The sequence below is a fragment of the Balaenoptera borealis genome, assembly GCF_965194805.1.
Source record: "Balaenoptera borealis genome assembly, chromosome: 4".
Classification (NCBI taxonomy): domain Eukaryota; kingdom Metazoa; phylum Chordata; class Mammalia; order Artiodactyla; family Balaenopteridae; genus Balaenoptera; species Balaenoptera borealis.
In genome coordinates this window covers 56273295-56291515 of record NC_138861.1, presented here as the reverse complement: position 1 = coordinate 56291515, position 18221 = coordinate 56273295, and the positions used below count along the sequence as shown (strand labels likewise).

The 18221-nt window shown below is 38.1% G+C and overlaps 1 long non-coding RNA gene across 1 annotated transcript; it reads right to left on the bottom strand.

The window, feature by feature from the left end:
- Positions 1 to 462: 462 nt before the first annotated feature.
- On the bottom strand, positions 463 to 17356 carry LOC309627480. The gene is made up of 2 exons (XR_014243755.1): positions 2263 to 17356; positions 463 to 1953 (listed from the first exon to the last, which is right to left on the bottom strand). It is a non-coding gene; the product is annotated as an uncharacterized lncRNA (long non-coding RNA).
- Between the last annotated feature and the right edge of the window lie 865 nt (positions 17357 to 18221).

The window sequence follows — 18221 nt, the reverse complement described above, 5'->3', positions numbered from 1 at the left end:
AGGAAATTTCTTTGCATTAGCTGTATTGTTAAGACTAAAGACCTGAAGCAGAGAAATGGAGTAATGAAAAAATGATGACAGTGCAAATTTAGGCATGCTGTCACAGAGTCCAATAAAATGGGTTTTGGAAATTATCATTAATTCTTTTACTAAATGAGAAAAAAATTTATACAGAAAGCTATAAAGAAATCAGTATTTCTTGTAATCCTATCACTTGAAGATAACTACAGTTGATGTTTTAGCACATAATTATTCAAATTTGGCAAAATAGGGGCAGTCCTAAGACATCTCAGATTATCAAAAAATATAAAGAAAGAGGTAATAAGGGACCTGGGAGGGATGGCTGGGGAGTAGAAGTGGGAGAGAAATTTTTCATTGTATAAATACTATTATGTAGCTTTTAGAGTTTGTCCTGTTTTAATGTATCTCCTATCAAAAATAAATCAAATTTAAATTTAAAACCAAGATTTAAAAAATATTTTAATAGGAACAGAGAAGTTTCAGACTCACAGTAGAACAGGGTTTTTTTCCACAGTCATTTCAATAATAAATGTGTTTTCATAACCATGAGTGTATCGAGTTATTGCCAGCTTTAAAAAAAAACAAAAAAAGGTGAATCAAAAAGTACAAAAGCAAACACAGACTCTTCCTTCCTTGCCCTTTACTCCCGTATTCAGTGCCCTCTGATTTCCTATCACCGCTGCTGTGCAGTTCTACTCACAGCACAGTCTATAACAGCCAGGTTAAGCAACAGCTCTTTTTCTTTTTATTTACTTCTATTCCGATGATGCTAATTCCCGATCAGTTCTAGTTATCATTAAGAGTTGCTAATATAAATTATGTTTCATAATTAGCTAATTGTGCTGTACCCAATTCTTGTTATGAACACTTTAACTATAGAACTCATTTTCCAAATTATTTTTTCAAACTTTTTTCTCAAGTATGTGTACACATACCTTACATAAAAGTTATCTTTTGTTTTGCTTTTACCAAAAAAATGAGATCATAATAAACGTACTACTTTAGACTTTTTTTTTAACTGCGCAGTACATTCTGAACTCTTTCATGCTAAGAAACATAGATCTCCCTTATCATTTTAATTCATCACATTCCACTTTTTCTACCTACAATACAAGTTTAATTAATCCCCTATGCCTTGGGTATGTATTTTCTTTTAAAAAAATGAACACTTCGAGAATTTGCTTTTCTTCATTAAATACGGCCATGGTCGTCTTTGCAGTATCTTTACAATGTTAGTATATAAACTATTAAAATGAATGTGATTCCATTATCATTTAAAGACAGACACAAAGGTCAACGAAGGCTGAGCTTTCTATAGGCCATAGCAACCCTGGCTATTGCCTTTGCTGAAGCTATAACAAACCCAGGAGTAATTGAGGCTCACCCAAGATTTCAGATCCACCCAACAAAAGCAGGAGATATGTGTGAGTCAGCATTCTCAGATCTGTTTTAAATCAAATCATTTCTTAGGTGGGGATTTCATTCCATTCAATTCAAGCATTTTTTTAATTTGGTAAAGTGCAAGGCAGTGTGCTAAGGAGAGAAATGCACACTCTACTGAGTCACTGTAATTGTCCAGGACACTAACAATCTAATAGGGAAATATACATACATAAGACATACGTAAATAAGTATGATGCAAAGAAGACTTGTAAGTAAGACAAAATCAACAAAAGTGTTCTAAGAAACACAAAGGAACAGATTAAATTAGGCTGGGAAGGTAGCATTGGATTTGCTCCTATAAGAGTCGGTAGGATTGCAAGAGAAGAGAGGAGACATGCGCTGTTGACATGGGCTTGATTCAAGCTGCTCCCAGCTGTAGAACCTCTCTCCTGTTTTCACTCTGTCCTTTTCAGTTTTCTCTTCCTGGGCTGCTATGTTTCTGGGCACGCCCAGAGGATCTTCAGACTTCACAAACCGGTCGTGCAGAGCCTGGCATTTCAATAAGAAGCAAAATGCTGAGTAACAACAACATGAAGTCAATCTGTCGCTTGCCAAGAGCTGGGAGGCCTGGGTGGTTTCCCAAACTTAAAGAGGCAGAAGGATATTAAAGCCAGCCTCCCGGGGGGGAAAAACCTGGATGGATTTACCAACACAGAAAACGCTATGCACTAATCCAATTTGGGTAGGTACACCACCTGTGATTACTACTGGTCACTCCCAAATCCGATGGGCTAACTGAAGCTCTCCATTACTTTGCCTTTTTTCCCATGACAGACTAACATCCCACAAATGACTTACTTTTGTGAAGAATCTTTCATGCACTGCAGAACAGAGATATTGTGCAGTCAGTTCTGGGTCAAAGAGGAAAAGTTGAAGAGATTTAAACAGGAAATGACTCGACTACAAAGAATTCAAAAGTATAAGTGAATAAAACGAGCCAGGCACAAATGATGAATTCTAGGTGTCCTAGAAACAACAGGGCCCATTGCCAGCTCAGATGGGTGGAATCCCAGGCTGATGAAACACTCCAGAGCTCCAAGGAGAGCACTCCTGGATCCGTCACACCCGTGTCACAAGTTTTCCACCAGCTCAGCTCTTATTCAACACTCTGGGGCCTTTTGTCCAATCACTCATGTTTGACCACTTGTTCTAGGAACAAATGTTGGGGTGACCTCACACTGTCTATAACTGAAATGAACAGAGGAATCAGCAGTCAGAGCAACCCAAGGAAAACCGGGGGCAACTCAGGAATTTCTTAATTTAACCTTTGCTTAGAATTCTCAATCAAAAATTTAAAATATGATTATAAAATAATAGCTACTCCTGATGGAAAATTTGGAAAAACAGAAATCTAAAACACAAGTCCACCACTGACATATGTTGGGTATATTTATTTTCATTCAGTGTTCCCTGCCCACATGAATGTATAAAATTGAGATCATATTATATATACATGATTTTATGTTAATTTTTATCTAACATTATACTCTAGTCATCTCCCCTGTTATGAAGCATTGTAAACATTGATTTTAATGGCTGTATAATGTTTCATCCAACAAGTAAATGACAATTTATTTAAACAGTCCCCTTATTGGGGCACTTAGACTGTTTCCAGTTGTTTTTCTGTTTATTTTTTGTGGGGGGTTTTGTTTTTGTTTTTTTTGAAGTCATACTGTGATGAATATCTGTACATATAAATATTTTACTACAATTAAATTTATTTCCTAAGGATCCGTGTCAAGAAGTAGAATTATTGAATCAAAGAGTACTCTCAAATTTTTCTAAAGTTATAAACAGATACACCATGTTGTATGAGCAATATAGTGTATTACAAAGTCTGAACATGAAACAAATCTCTTTGAATCACCGTGGGTGAGTCAGCGAGTCCTCGGCCACACTCAGTAGCCTTATTTTGTACATTTCACCTATAGTCCCTTGAGTTTCCTCACACCCTGCCCCTGACCCCAGTCTAGCCAGTGCTTTCCCATAGCTGATCATCTTTTTTCACTTGAAGGATCTGAAAACTGTTGAACTCAATGGTTCCCTCTTCTTCCCAGGCATCCTACATCCAAATAATCTGAAGGAGCGGGTTCTCTGGGCCATGAGACTAAATGCTCTATCTCCCTATTTTACCCACCTGCCTGCATCTACCCACACATATTGGGTTGACCAAAAACTTTGTTCAGTTAGTGAACATGTTGTTCAGTAAAGTTCTTTGTGAAAATGAAAAATGTGTCTTTTATTTTTATTTAAAACCGAACGAACTTTTTAGCCAACCCAATATATATGTATTCTCTTCTGTAAATATCATGTATAGGTTGTCAACACCCAAACTTATCTCTCCAGCCCAAATTTCTCCCCAATCCAACTGCCTACCTGGCATCTCTATTCGGTTGTCTAATAATCATCTCAAACTTAATACTCTGTCTAATACCAAACTATTGATCTTTCCCAAACCTGTTCTTCCTGTAGTCTTCTGCACATATGTTAGTGGCAACACCACCTTTTTCTTTCTCATGCCCAAAACCTTGGAGTTCTTTTTCACACCTCTCTCTCACATCCCACATCCAATCCATCAGCAAATATTTGCATCATTTCTCACTGAATTATTACAATAATCTCCTTACTGGTCTCACTGCTTTTCAGCCTATTTCTCAATACAACAGTCAGAATGGCCCTATTAAAACATAAATCAGATCATGTGACCTCTGTGCTCAAATCCACCAAAGGCTTCCATTTCACTTAGAGTAAAAGACAAAGTCCTTTTAATGGCCAGACAAAATCTTCCCCCCTCCCTGCCTCTGTACCTATTTCACTGTATGTTTTACTCTTTTCTCTTTGTTATCTCTGCTGTAGCCACACTGGCCTTTTTGCTGTTCTAGGAACAAGGCAGGCACTTTCCTTCTTCAGGGTCTAAATACTTCCCATGCCTTTTATACTCCTCCCAGATTTCTGCATGGCTCACTCCTTACCTCCTTCAAGTCTTTACTGGTCTATCTTCTTATTTCCTATTCATTAAATTTTAATTACAAAACTCCTGTTCCAATGCTCCATATCTCCTTTCCTACCTTATTTCTCTCCAGCATGCTTATCACTCACCGAAAGACCATACTTATTTGGTTTATTGTCTGTCTCCCCTCACTAACATCTGTTTTGTTCACCACTATATCCTTAGCACCTCAGTTTTAGTGCCTGGCACATAGTTGGAGCTTTGAAAATACTTGCTGAATAAAGTAAAGGCAAACTATGAAAAAGTATAGGTAAGGACTTCTGTGTCTCGATCATGAGAAAGTGATAGGCACCAAAATGTCTCCACTCAATATTCTGATTCCTGTTACAGAATCAGGGCCAAAAGTACACAAAAGAACCAGCATTATTACAGGTCAACGGAACCAGGCCTAGTGTCTTCTAGTTATTCTTAGATATTTTTGTAAATTTTACACATTATGGAATTTTTAAAACTTCTGTACACTAAAGCAAATCAGCAGGTTTTGAAAAGAGATTATTTGGGGGTTTTCAGCATTTCTATTTGGTCACAGAATGTGGCAACGGTTTCTGAAAATGGAACCAGTATCAAAGGGGAAGGACTGAAGATAACGTGGAACTGAGTGGCTTCTAAATTGCTATGCACCTTATAATATCTCATTCAAACCTTCAACAACTGAGAGTCAAGGAACAGCATTCCAATTATAACTATATTAAAATTGAGGTTCAGAGAGAATAATTTCTTCAAAGCCACACAGGTAGTAAGTGGAAAGCTTAGAATTTCTTCGAACTAGCTCCCCAGTATAGGACTTAGAATCTATTGCTCATATTTTGACTAATTAGATGACTTAGGAGAAATCATTTAATATTTCTATCTTGGTTATTTGCAAAACAATGTACATTCACTTTAGACACATACCTTGGAGTGAATCAGAGTGATGATCTCAGGTCTTTCTGGCTCTTATTCATTTCTCACCTCTTTCAGAAGAAAGCAAATGTTCTCAAAGATCAAGTCCTTGTGGCTCTTGTGTTTCTCGTTCAAACCTTTAAAGCTTCAAGTTAAACCACAGCCACCACTACAACACAAAGCCTCCTGGAACATTTTCCCAAGTGAAACAAAGAGTCTAGCTGTGTAAGGGTGTCAAGCAAAGCTAGAGATGGAACTCCATGCTGGCTATGCATGTGATGGACTTTGTTTAAGGGAATCCTATGTTGCCAGCACTGTCACTTGTCAAGGACAATAGCTGTTGGCCCAGCATTCAAATGTGAAGATTGGGAGAGCTGCCAGTGAAAGCAAACTGTTTTGTGGTATGGGCTATGTTGTTTTGGGACATCAGCTGAAGTTCACCATCGATGACCACCTGCACACTGCCTTTCACTGGCAGTCCACCCAAAGGAGCGACTCAGCAAACTGGAAGATGAATTTCTAGGGAGAGGCAACACAGTATAATGGGAAAATAATTAGAATAGAGGTGAGGAAATCTTAATTTTAATTCCAGTGTTGTGACAGATCCCTCCTTTAACTGACCTTGGCCTCATTTTCCTTATTCCCTCACTCATCCAGTCACCCACCCAGACATCCAACAGGTATTTATTAGATGCCAACTTGTTTTCAAAGGATTGGGTCAGATGATGTGAGCATTTCATGATTCTGCTTTATGTGTATTAGGGATAATAATAATAGTCTCATCTACCTCAAAATGATGTAATGAAGAGGAAAATCCAGTTGCTCCATTGGTAAAAATGGAAATAATTATGTTTGTCTTGCTTACTGCATGGATTTACTATGAGAATCATGTGAGATAATTATGTGGGTATACTCTATGAACTGAAAGCATTATATAAATGTGTAGGAAGATAGGTACCTTGAGGAAGGTGAAACTTATACCATTGTTGGATATTAGTGAGAGAGAGCGAGAGAGAGAGAGAAAGAGGGAATGACTCTAGAAACTAATAAAATCTAGTGCCATTTTTCTTTTCTTATTTTTTTTTTTTGCAAAAGCAAGACTTCCAAAACTAAAAATAGAAGTTAGCTTAAATAATTATCTTTATAGTTTTGCTAAGAAAACACACAATAATAACCAAACCTGTGGTTCAAACTATACTCTTGTGTTATACTGACTACCAGTAGTTTTAGGTGTTCAACCTCTACAATTCAATATTAGACCTGTGGGTAGGGATTTTTTATTGCTAATATATAGGTTAGGGTTAAGTTTTGCTTCACGTTACAATAAAATAAAGCACACTGCCAGTGCCTAAAGCAAGCCAGAATTTGGGAGGATTTTTTTCTCAGATATAAGAAGTCTGGAGGAAGACAATCCAACTCTGGCCATTGCAGAATGTTATATCTTTTTTCTCCATTATCCTAACATGACTTTTATTATTAAGGCCATCTCAGGGTTGTTAAAATTCCAGTTTTCACATCTGCATTGCAGGCCAAAAGAAGAAGGAAAAGCAGAAAGGACCCCTCCCAGCTGAGCAGCCTTTCTGGACCTCCCAGCTAGTAATGACGCTTTCCTCTCTTTGACAGAAAATAGTCATGTGGCGACACTTAGCCACAAGAGATGCTGGGAAATGTAGTTTTCCACAAAGACACCCTGTGCCCAGCTAAAAATTGGGGTTCTGTTAAAGAGGAAGGGGAAATTGGATGTGAGGGTAGGCAACTAGCAGTCTCTTCCACACAAAATATTAATAAGAAAAATAAGTCAATGGGTAGAATTTCCTCAATTTAACATTTTCCTCCATAAATGTTCCATATTCCTTTGGTTTTAATAATATTACCATTTCTTTATAACAGTACACAATAGAACTGATTTGATAAAAAATAATATGCATTTTTTTTACTTAATTATTTGTATTTCATTTTATTCTTAAAAAAGCAACATGATTTTCAGGTGTTTCATCACATGATTATATCTGAGCCCCATTAATCCAAGTCAAAGAAAATCTTAGATGTCTAGTTTAGAAACACATCCTGCATGGAACTAAGCTGCCAGCTCCCATTCTGTTAACAGCCTTAGCCCAGAAGCATTTGCAGTATTCATGGGGGATGGGTTTCAGGACCCCTGCAGATACCAAAATTCTTGGATGCTCAAGCCCCTCATATAAAATGGCATGGTTGCATAGAACCTATGTACGTCCTGCCATATACGTTAAATCATCTTTAGATTACTTATAATACCTAATACAATGTAAATGCTAAGTAAATGGTTGCCAGCATGCAGCAAATTCAACTTTTGCTTTTTGGAATTTTACTTTCTGGAATTTTTTTTTTTTTCTAATAGTTTCCACCTCTGGATAGTTGAATCCGCAGATGCAGAACCATGAATACGGAGAGCCAACTGTACTAAAAAGGGTATTGACATGAACACCAGCATAAAACAAGGCATCTCTGAATGTTTTTCAACCCACAAGAGTGTCTTTCCACCGTGGCCACAGCATGTGCATCTTTCTACATCTGTCCTCAAATTCCTGGCAACATGATTGTGCTCTGAGTAAAATCCCCCTAGTGTGTTGTGTTGAGCTTATACCATATGTGTATCTGTGGGACTTTCTGTTTATTTAAAATTTGCCTTAAGACCTTAAAGAGCTCTGAGCAACAGTGCCTGAGGAGCTCATTTCCCAACCCAAGGAGCATGGCAAACCAACCGGGTTATGAAAGAGCAGTGGAGCATCCCGGACTGTCCCTGTTGTTTGGGGAAGTGCCCTCTGCGGGCCACAGTCCTGGGATGGCAGCCAAATGAGAAACATAAGCTCTGAATTTCGAAGCAAAGTTTTTATTTCTTTCAAAACAACTATCACTATATGACATAAGCTTAATTTCAATGCCATTTGGGCCTTGCTGGCAATAGTATAATTCCTGGATGAAATAAGGTTTGGAGAAATTTGAAAAATCTAATACGTTATGTGACCTTGGACAAATCACTTAACCACACCAAACTGTTGTTATTTTATGCATAACAATAATAGTTACATTAGATTATTAACATAGTAATCCCCCCACCAAAGTATTGCAATACTATTAAATACATGTAAGAAAAATAACTACTTATCATCCCCTATTTGGTCAAAGAATTTTTGTCACTTACTAAGACAGTTTTAGCAAGACTTTTAATTGAGGGGTCAGAAAGTTACTCACGCTAATGAGGGAACAGAACGCTATAATCTGTAATATCCTAGCTGGCTACAGTGTTCTACCTCTCTAGATCTTACTGTCTCTAGACTCCTTTTTTTCTTCCTTGGGTTGCTCCTTAATTCTGGGCATTTTACTGCTCATTGTCTCTCCCTCTAAAGGTTGGCAAAGGAAAATAACAGCAATTCTGATAAACAGAGCAAATATAAATGGAAATGAACCAAAGGCAGCTCTGTTATATTCAGTAGAAAATCATATATTGATCAAATGGCACTATAACTTGGGAGGCAAAATGGAATGGTAGCTAGAACATAGGCTCTGGAGTCCAGAGTGGGAAATTCATGCCTTGAAAATTATTCTGTACTGGCCACTTGACCCTTAACAAATCATGCAACCTCAGAGACTTCGTCTAAAAACTTTGGGTGGTAATAGTACATACTGTCTAAGATTTGTGAGAAGTAAATGATATTACCCATATAGTGGGTGTGAAAGAATTTCAATCTAAAATAGAACGGAAGGATATAAAATGAAGAATCTCACACATATGCCCTCAGGAAGACAAAATTTAGGGACCAAGAGACCGACTTCCCACAAATGCCTGACTTAGAGAAAACTGATAGTGTCAGAATTTTCTCAGATGTTGGGGGTGGGGTGGGTGTGTGGTTGATCAGAGGTTGTCTGTTATCAATCTTAGGAAATTTTGCTACAAGTATGAACAGAAGATGACCCAGGTCAGGTTGATCTAACAAACTGGGCTGAACTGAGCTTTGTTTGTATGACTGGACTGATTGTGTCTGCTCACGAAGTTTTCAAGTCTGGTTTCTGTTTGTTTCTGATTCTGACTGACTCTAACTGAACTCTCCCCTCTTTACATCCCCTGCCCATAAATACAACCTATGCCAGACTCTCAACAGACTCACCTATAGCTTGCTACAGTTTGCTTGTCTTGAATTGCAATTCCTCTGACTATTCCTGAATAAACTCTTTTTTTTTGAGCTTGCCTCAGTTTACCTCTTTATTTAGGTCAGCGTGGGCAATGTACTAAATGTTACCTATTACTATTAAGTGATACTATTATGAGATATCTTTATGTATCAACAGCAAAAGAATTCCCCTAATTTGAAGGTCCATTTAGTTCGAGCAATATCTGATCCCATGCAAATCTAGCACAATGGGACACCCCTGGAATGACTATAACAGGATTAAGTCTGTTTCCAGGTCGTTTCAGTAGGAAACTTGAGACTTCATTATCTGTTTGTCAATGTGTTATTTAACCCATAGTTCACTCATAGTCTGTAACTACTTTTCTTTTGTCCTCTTCCGGTGTCTTTAACAGTCCTGTGGCTTTGAGGCTTTGCTCCCTTCCCGATTCACAGTTCATTTTCATCAGCACTCCTGTTTCCTGTTTTGTCCCCGTCTAGGCTGTTTTGCACCTCTAACTCCTTCCCCTTCCTCTTCAGAGGACATCAGCAGCATTTCCACTAGGGATGGGCAATGCCACCAGCTTCTCTTGCTGTAGCTTTTCCTCTTCTTTCTTTTTCTTTTTTTAACCTCCTTTGAACCTTCCTAAGCTTCCTGTAATGACTACATCTCTGTTTCAGCTATTTCAGTACTTCTGGGGCTTTAGATTTTGATCTGGATTCATGTCTTCTAGCCGAAACCATCTCAAACAAGTAGTTTGAGGTTTTTGCTGGAAGGTAATTTGAATTTGTTTATATGGCCACCAGCTCCCAATTTAGATGTCATGAGACCTCTGGAGTGGAGGAGTGACCTTCCCAGATTACCTTCCTCTTATTATCACTCAGTTGCATTATTAGTAGGGACGGGCTGTTTTGTTCATGACTCAACTTTGCTTCTCATATAAGTAATTACTGCTAAATCAGGAGAATTAGGAAAGGCTTTCATTTCAGGAGGGTTGATGAAGAGTTAACTAAACTCAACCGTAGATACATATGGGTATATATCTATGATTTGATATACCTTCATCAATATGAATGATCACATACACATACACGAGTGCACGCACTTACACAAAAGCACACAATTAATCCTTTGTAATATTCTGGCATCTCTTCTGCAAGGAAGACACAAATTCAAACTGAATATGACAAAGTAACTCAGCTGCCATTGGCAGATGACCAATGACTTCTTCTGCTTCTTTTCTTTTTCTTTTTTTTTTTAAATTTTATTTTTGGTCATCACTATTTAGGTGAAGAGCAAAAAAGCCCAGAATATTTCTCAGGCTGCTGTCAAATGATTGAGGTCTGAGATGTACATTCATTCATTCAACAGATATTCACTGAGCACCAACTATGTTCCAGGTGCTCACAGCACAGCTACTTACAAAACAGACCAGACCCCTGCCATCCAGAACCTTGTGTACGGGTGGGTAATCATCTTTCAGGATCAGCCACCCTGCTCATTTGATCAAAATCCAATGTTGTTTCAGATTCCAAGAGGAGAAGGTTGAGGTGAGAACAGAGACGGAGTTTATCACGTGCCCCGTCGTGTGGTTTCCTAACAGGCCAAATGCAACACAGGCTGAGGTATTGCTCACTCTTCCTTCCTGTTTCTGTCACTCAGAACTCACAGCGACATTTCAGGAGCTAGATATTTCATTTCCTACCAACCTAAGACTTGTGTTGTGTTTCTTATTATTCTCATCAAATGAGAGGGCCATTCTCTTACCGAACAATATTTTTGCCCTTCACCCTGACAATCCAGAGTAGAAGTCTTCTCTTGCCTTGATTTTCTCCAGGGGGCAAGATAGTTCCTCAGAGGGACCTTCTCTTGCTCTGTAATATCACTGTTCAGACTGACTTAGATGTTTACTGAAAAATGCCACCCGTTAAAAGTCACCATGAAGTTCTTAAGTGAATCCCTACTTTAGTCTTGTTATGTTTTTGATTTATATGCTAAAAAAAAAAGTAAGCAAGTATTTGCCATTCACATCTTTCTTTCATTTCTATAATTATGTTTTTATAGTGCAACTACAGATAAAAAGCACTTTCCAAGTCTTTTTACTATTATCTGGTTTGTGTAGAGTAAGGATGTAGGAGTGAGTATATTTGGCCTGTGTTTATAGGTAGTTGTGAGTATTTCTAAAGATCTGCTATTTTCTAAGAAGTCTTACTGCTCTTGTTTTCAACTAACAAAAATTGGAAAATCAAGATTGTGGGAGTATAAAATGAATGCTTGCAATTTTTGTCATTTTTTAAAACCCTAGTTCTGTGGCTCTTGAGTTTTTCTAAGATGACTTCACCTAAAAGCTAAGACCAAGCCAAAGCCCTTGTAAACAAGTGACAAGGGACATGATAGCTCATAATGAATGCAATCTGGGCTATCTGTGGCATATTGTGTGGATAAAAATTAAAAGGCTAATTTTGAACACAAAAGAAATGAATAAAGCCTCTTGCTACTAAGAATTAAGAGAAGACCATTGGAAGGCAGAATCATTCTGTGCAGCTGGACCTATATCCTCCCTCAGATTGGCAACCTCGTCATATGGTTAGGAAGTCTGGCTCTTACCCAAGTGGCTCGTATTCAATTCCCCATTTGGGCAAGAGTTGGAAGGAGGTGGAGAAGAGCAGTTAAGACACTGCCTGGATTCAAGTCCTGCCTTTACTACTTATTTGCTATGTGCTTTCTTAATAACTTGAGCACAGAATAACAGTACTTGTCTCATAGGGTTGTTTTAAGATTTAAATGAGATAATCCACGTAAAGCATATGGCTTAGCTGGCACATGGTCATCAGTGTGAGATATTATCGTGATGATGATGACGATGATGATGATGGGTGTCCAGGGAGACACCAGGCTGAATGCACATGGAATGACTCAGAAGGTTACTGGAAGCCAGGAGTCTGAAATGTGAACCAGGTGACAAGCTTTAGAAAATGGTTAGAGAATTGAGGGGGTAAGTTGGCAAGGTTGTTAAGAAGGATATGAGGCAATGCCTGTAAAGTCAACAGGGGTAAGGGTGCCCTTTTGTCTCCTGTGGAACAAAGTGCATCACCTGACCTAGGTCCAACTATTCAAGGACCTGGACCTCAGCAGAGAAGACATTGAACCCAACTATCATAATTAAGGTCAAATGGGGCAAAGCTATTTTTCTTTTCTGTTTGTTTGTCTGGTTTCGAATACTCCTGAAGAGGAATTTTATGGTTTTCACTCTTCTAAGATCGGAATTCTGTATAACGGAGGGAAAAATAGCACTCTAGTAATCCTCTCTAAAGCCATACACATACATAATTAAATAAGGAGACCCTGTGTAGGATAAGAATGACAGATTTCATCTGACCAAAGCACGCAGGAAATAAATACCCTTCTAAACATGTTACAGTTATATAAGCCATAAAATATATTTCCATAAAATGAGCCATCAATTTGAAAATACCACTACATATAGTTTGTAAAATTACTAAACTGGTAATTGAAAAATGTAAAGTTGACAAGACTCAAGAAATAGTTGTGGAGTACCTATTTTGTGCATTATTACATAATGATAGAATCATGCTGTTCTGTTGCTTTATGCATTGATTTGCATTGCCTAGTCCTAATTTCTTCAACCTTCATGAAAAATAGCAATCCAGAATCTCCTACTGAGAATACAGTAGCATATATTCATAAATTCATAGCATTTTAGAGCTGGAAGGACTCTCGGAAGAGAATGAAAATCAGTGCCATAGGCTTTCTTCAAAATGCTAGTTAATGTCCAAAGGACCTTTTGAAATTTTAAAATATTATTTTGAAACCATCTTATAAAAGAAATTATTTAGTCAAATATATTAACTGGCCCACTGAATACCCACCTGTAATAAGAATTTATTCATCCTAGCAATGTCAATTTTAGGAAGCACAGAATAGAAATTCAGATAACATAAATGATGGAATCAAGGTGAATGGCATGAATCATTCATTAGAGTGAGATGACAATCAGTAGGGCATCTGGAGAAATAAGGGCTAGCATTTGACCTGGTTGATTATTTCTGTTCCCAGCTGAAAAATATTTTCTACGTTCTGCCCAGCTCCTCTTGAGGTAGACAAATGTTAAAATAGAAAGAAGAGATCACGTGCTTTTGTTTAGTATGGGCTCATGGGGAAAGTCCTATAATATTTTCAGCTGGTTGCCATGGAGCCAGCCGACAGCGAGCTCAGCTAATAAATTTGGACTGACGTGGGATGGTGCTACAGTGGCATTTAATAGACAACTAAGCATTGGAGTTGTGCAGCAGAGGAAATGTCAGGCAGGAGGATACTAGCAAAGTTCGCTTAATAGAAAGTCACAAAGTGCACAGAAGAATGGTCTGGTTTTCAAACGTCACAAGGTATTTACAAATCCTGGTGAACGAGATATGCACATTGAGTGCCCATGAACCCTACCACAAGTAGATATCCCAGGGAGAGCAATTTACCTGCACATTGTAGCCAGGGCACGAGGGGAAGCTGGTTAACCTATTTTGGTATTTAGCTGAGCTTTGAAGTAGCTTTGAAAACCCACGTTCCAGGCTGGTTGGATTTCTTGAGTTGTCAGGTCTCCACTGTGGAACTTCTGAAGATAATCAGAAGTTCAATTGGAAAGAGTTAAAGAACTAGCTGCCTTCATTTTGTTTAAATGGGCAATGAAATCACAATGACAGTCATCATTAGCCACTCTCTTCTATGGCTCTGGACAGAACTTTTTTTTTTCCTGTTCAGCACTTCGCTTCCTGCTTGGTGTTTGTCTAAGCAGGGAGGAAAGTCATCGTTCAAACTCTGCAACAACAGATTGCAAGCTAAGGCTTTTCTACACTTTGTTTAATTTTCCTGAAACGTCCTTTTTTCCAGAAATGATTTACTGGTAACCCAGCATGCATTACTTCTTACTCAACACTCCCCTGGGGACGTAGTTAAAACATCACTTAGCTGTAATTCTCCTGGGTGGGGAAGTGGCGGGTGGTGGCAATGAAACCAAAGCCCAGATTTGAGCAACTGTGGGCTGTTGACTTTATGCTAGTCTTTCATGAAGGGAGCCCTCAAAACACCACAGCCATTCAGCAAACAGTGTGCATTTCATCTAAGCCTGGCTAGCTTTGTGCTTGCCTTTCTTTAGGCTAGAATGATCCTAACCAGCAATGTCTTTGTGTCATGATGCAGAAAGTTGGCAAGTGCACACGAGGATAATGCTGAAGTCTAACTTCTGAGTGGGGGAGGGAATCGGAGAGAGAAGTAAGCTCTGCACAATGGCTAGTGGTTCTCTCTCCTGATGTTTGTTCCAAGAGAAGTCAATCATTGTGCATTGTCTTTTTGGAAGTGAATACAGCATATTATTTTTGAGTAAAATTTGAGATTTCTTTTTGTGGTCAAATATATGGAAAATAGAAGCACTCTGTACTTGATTTCTTTCCTTTTATTTAAATGCCTCTTAACGGCATTCTTCTATGTGAAGGAAAATGACATAATCGGTTTCTAAAGATGATACTGGTTTAATGATAGAAATGTTCAATATTAAATCTACTAGAACTATTAGGATATGTTACCAAAGTTTTTTAAAAGTTCTCGTATGTAGTGAACTTTGTTGATTGCCTACTCAGCAAAATGTCTTTCCCTTCTTCCCAAAAGAACCTCAATTTTGCTTTCCTCTCATCTAGCCATGTGTCTGGAAGATATTGATCCCAGCTCCAGAGAGAAGTCTGATTGGTCTGAGTAATGCCAACCCTCTGTCAGTCAACCAATCAGGAATGGACATGTAATTCAATTCTGGCCAATAAGGTGTAAGCAGAAATTTACACCTATAGGTGCTGGAGGATTCTGGGAAGTTATCCCTTGCTATTCAGAGAACCATAGGAATCCATCCTTTTCCTCCTTGGATGGAAATAAGAAAGCACATAGGCCCAGTAGTATAGTCATCCTAAATCCACAAGAGGAACAAAATTGAGGTCAAAGCTGTGGATGGTCCTTATGACATCACTGAGCCAGTAGATCAATCAATATACTTCTTTGTTGTTTAAGCCATTCAAGTCAAGCTTATGTTACTGCAGCTGAAGGCATCCTTTTAACACAGAGTGATCTATCTGCCAAGCTTCATCCTATGCATCTCTTAGTTTTTTGCTCTCTCTTCTTCTTTCCCTCTCTCTTTTTCACATATGAACCCCTACTTTTGTTTTGACTCACATTATCCCACTCTGACACTCCCCTCCGTACCTCTTCTCTCTGTTTTTCTCCCTTTTGCCCTTCTTCCCACTAGTGGTACCCATAGGTATGTATTAATCTCGTTAGTCCACAGCCAGGATCAAAGAGTAGAACTACCACTAGGTATAACTCTGGAGCAGGTGGAGTTGTCTCCTTTTCCTTCTTGTACTTTGGCTATCAACACCCCTCACCTTCCAGTAATTTCCTCCACTGCTCCTTACTTACCTTAACTACCTGTGATGCATTCTGACATTTTCTATTCTGTTGTTTCATTTTAAAAAGTTGCTTGTCTCTACTCAGTAAATTGATTTCATGGGTGGGTTGTAACCACCAAAAACACTGCCTTAACCCACAGCAGAAATTGATGAGCAATATGACAGTCTCGCAAGGAAGTCTTTGAGGGTAGTTAAGGTCTTACTCAAACTTGAATAAAATGGCAGCCAACACAAATTGGAAGGGATTCTGTTTATGTGAGCTTCCGTAATATTTTTTTTCCTAAAAAAGCAAAGAGTGAGTAAGACAGTGTACAAACGCTGACAACTGATGTGATCCTAGTAATTTGGGGAGCTCTTTCTGAAATGACAAATGTATTTAACAAATACCATCATAGCTATTTCCAAAAGGTAGAGATGTTTTCTTCAAAAGCTGTTGGTGTTCCAGAGTCAACTTACTGATTGCATTTTTATGTGTAACTTCTTAGGGCCTATTAAATACATCTGTTTGTTCATTAATTTGTTGGCATTGCTACTTCTTTAAGAGCTGGGAATTTGATAATGGCAGATTATCTGTAAGCACCATTTTTATACTGTTGGATTGTGTCCAAAATATGTTGGCTTTCCTGTTGATAGCTAGTCGTTATCAGCTGTAACCACTCTTACAGCCTGTACATACAAAGACTGCACATATAGAGTCCATAGAATGCTTGAGGATCTCATGATATCCAGGAAAGCCCTGTTTATAAAGTGCTATGTAAACATAAAATGTGATTATGAATTTTTAAAAGTAAAAAACTCTCTTTGCTTAACAAATCATTCATGAATTTTGATATTTCTATTAATGGTACTGAGTCCTATGAATTTTTTCCCACGACTCTAATTAATACACACACACACACACACACACACACACACATTTGATTTTTAAGCCTATATTCAAAACAATGCATGCTGGTTAATTATCCACAAGCCTTAAGCTCTCCCTTATAGAATATATTAGGAAATAGGTTTTCTTCCATATATAGTTATATTTATAATGTGATACATCCAGAATTGTTAAACGATGTAATGTAGTCTTAATAGTTAAGACAAGGTTTTGGAGACTGAAAGGCTCCAAATGCATATTTACTTCTTACTAACTCTGTGAACTTGGGCGAGTTACTTAACCTCCTAAGGTCTGGAAGTTCTCATCTGTAAATTGGGGATAATATAAATCCCTTCACAAGGATGTTATGATTGTTCTTATCTCTACCCATTAAATTAATTTCATGATTCTCTAGTGGATCATGACCACCAAAAACACAGCTTTAATCCACAGCATAAACTCTGATATTTAGAATCACGGGCACATGGTAAATTTGTAGTATGCAAGGGTGTGTGTGTGTGTGTGTGTGTGTGTGTGTGTGTGTGTGAAGCACTTAGCACAGTAATGATACCTAGCAAAAGCTCAGTAAATGGTAGCTCAAGAAATGATATTATTAACAATAATAACTAATGATAATCGTGAAACTTTTATCTCATAGCTCCTTTACTATAAGAAGTGCAGAAATCTAGAATATGATACTTGCTTTCTCTTTAGCGTTGGGGGTTCTCTCCACTGCTCCCCAGTCACCCATGTGTATAACTAAGGATGTATGTCATGGCCTTTATGCTTGAATTGTGGAAGAATACTGCGATGCACATTTCTAACTCTCCGCGGTGCGTGTGTGTGTGTGTGTGTGTGTGTGTGCGTGTGTGTGTGTGTGTGTGTGAGAGGAGGGACAGGGTGCTGGTCTCAATCTTCTTGCTAAAGGAACTTCCTTGAAAATAAATATGCTGAAAAGTAATGACAGGAAACTTCACAAAATCAAAAAGAGGATGTCAGGAAGTACAGGATGTGAGGTTGTTTTCATTTCCTTCAGTGTTTTTCTTATTAATCATATATATTTATAACTTTAAAAAGCTGAAGACTTCACTCCTTAAGACCCAGTTTATAAAATTAAAAAGCTGTGATACAAAAAGAACTAGTCTAATACTTCCTGTATTATAAACAGCTTTTAAGTCTCTGATCCTACATTATTGGACATCTGAACAGGGACTTGTCACACTCATTCTCATTCATTTATAAAACCGTTCCACACTCAGGCGCTCCATGCCAATATGGAAAGGGCACAAAAGCAACGTACTAAATGGTAGAAACTGATAAGGAAAGGTTTGTTTGTTTGTTTTTGTTAAATTCTGATCATTACTTCTTTCCCAGAAGACAACTTTTGAAC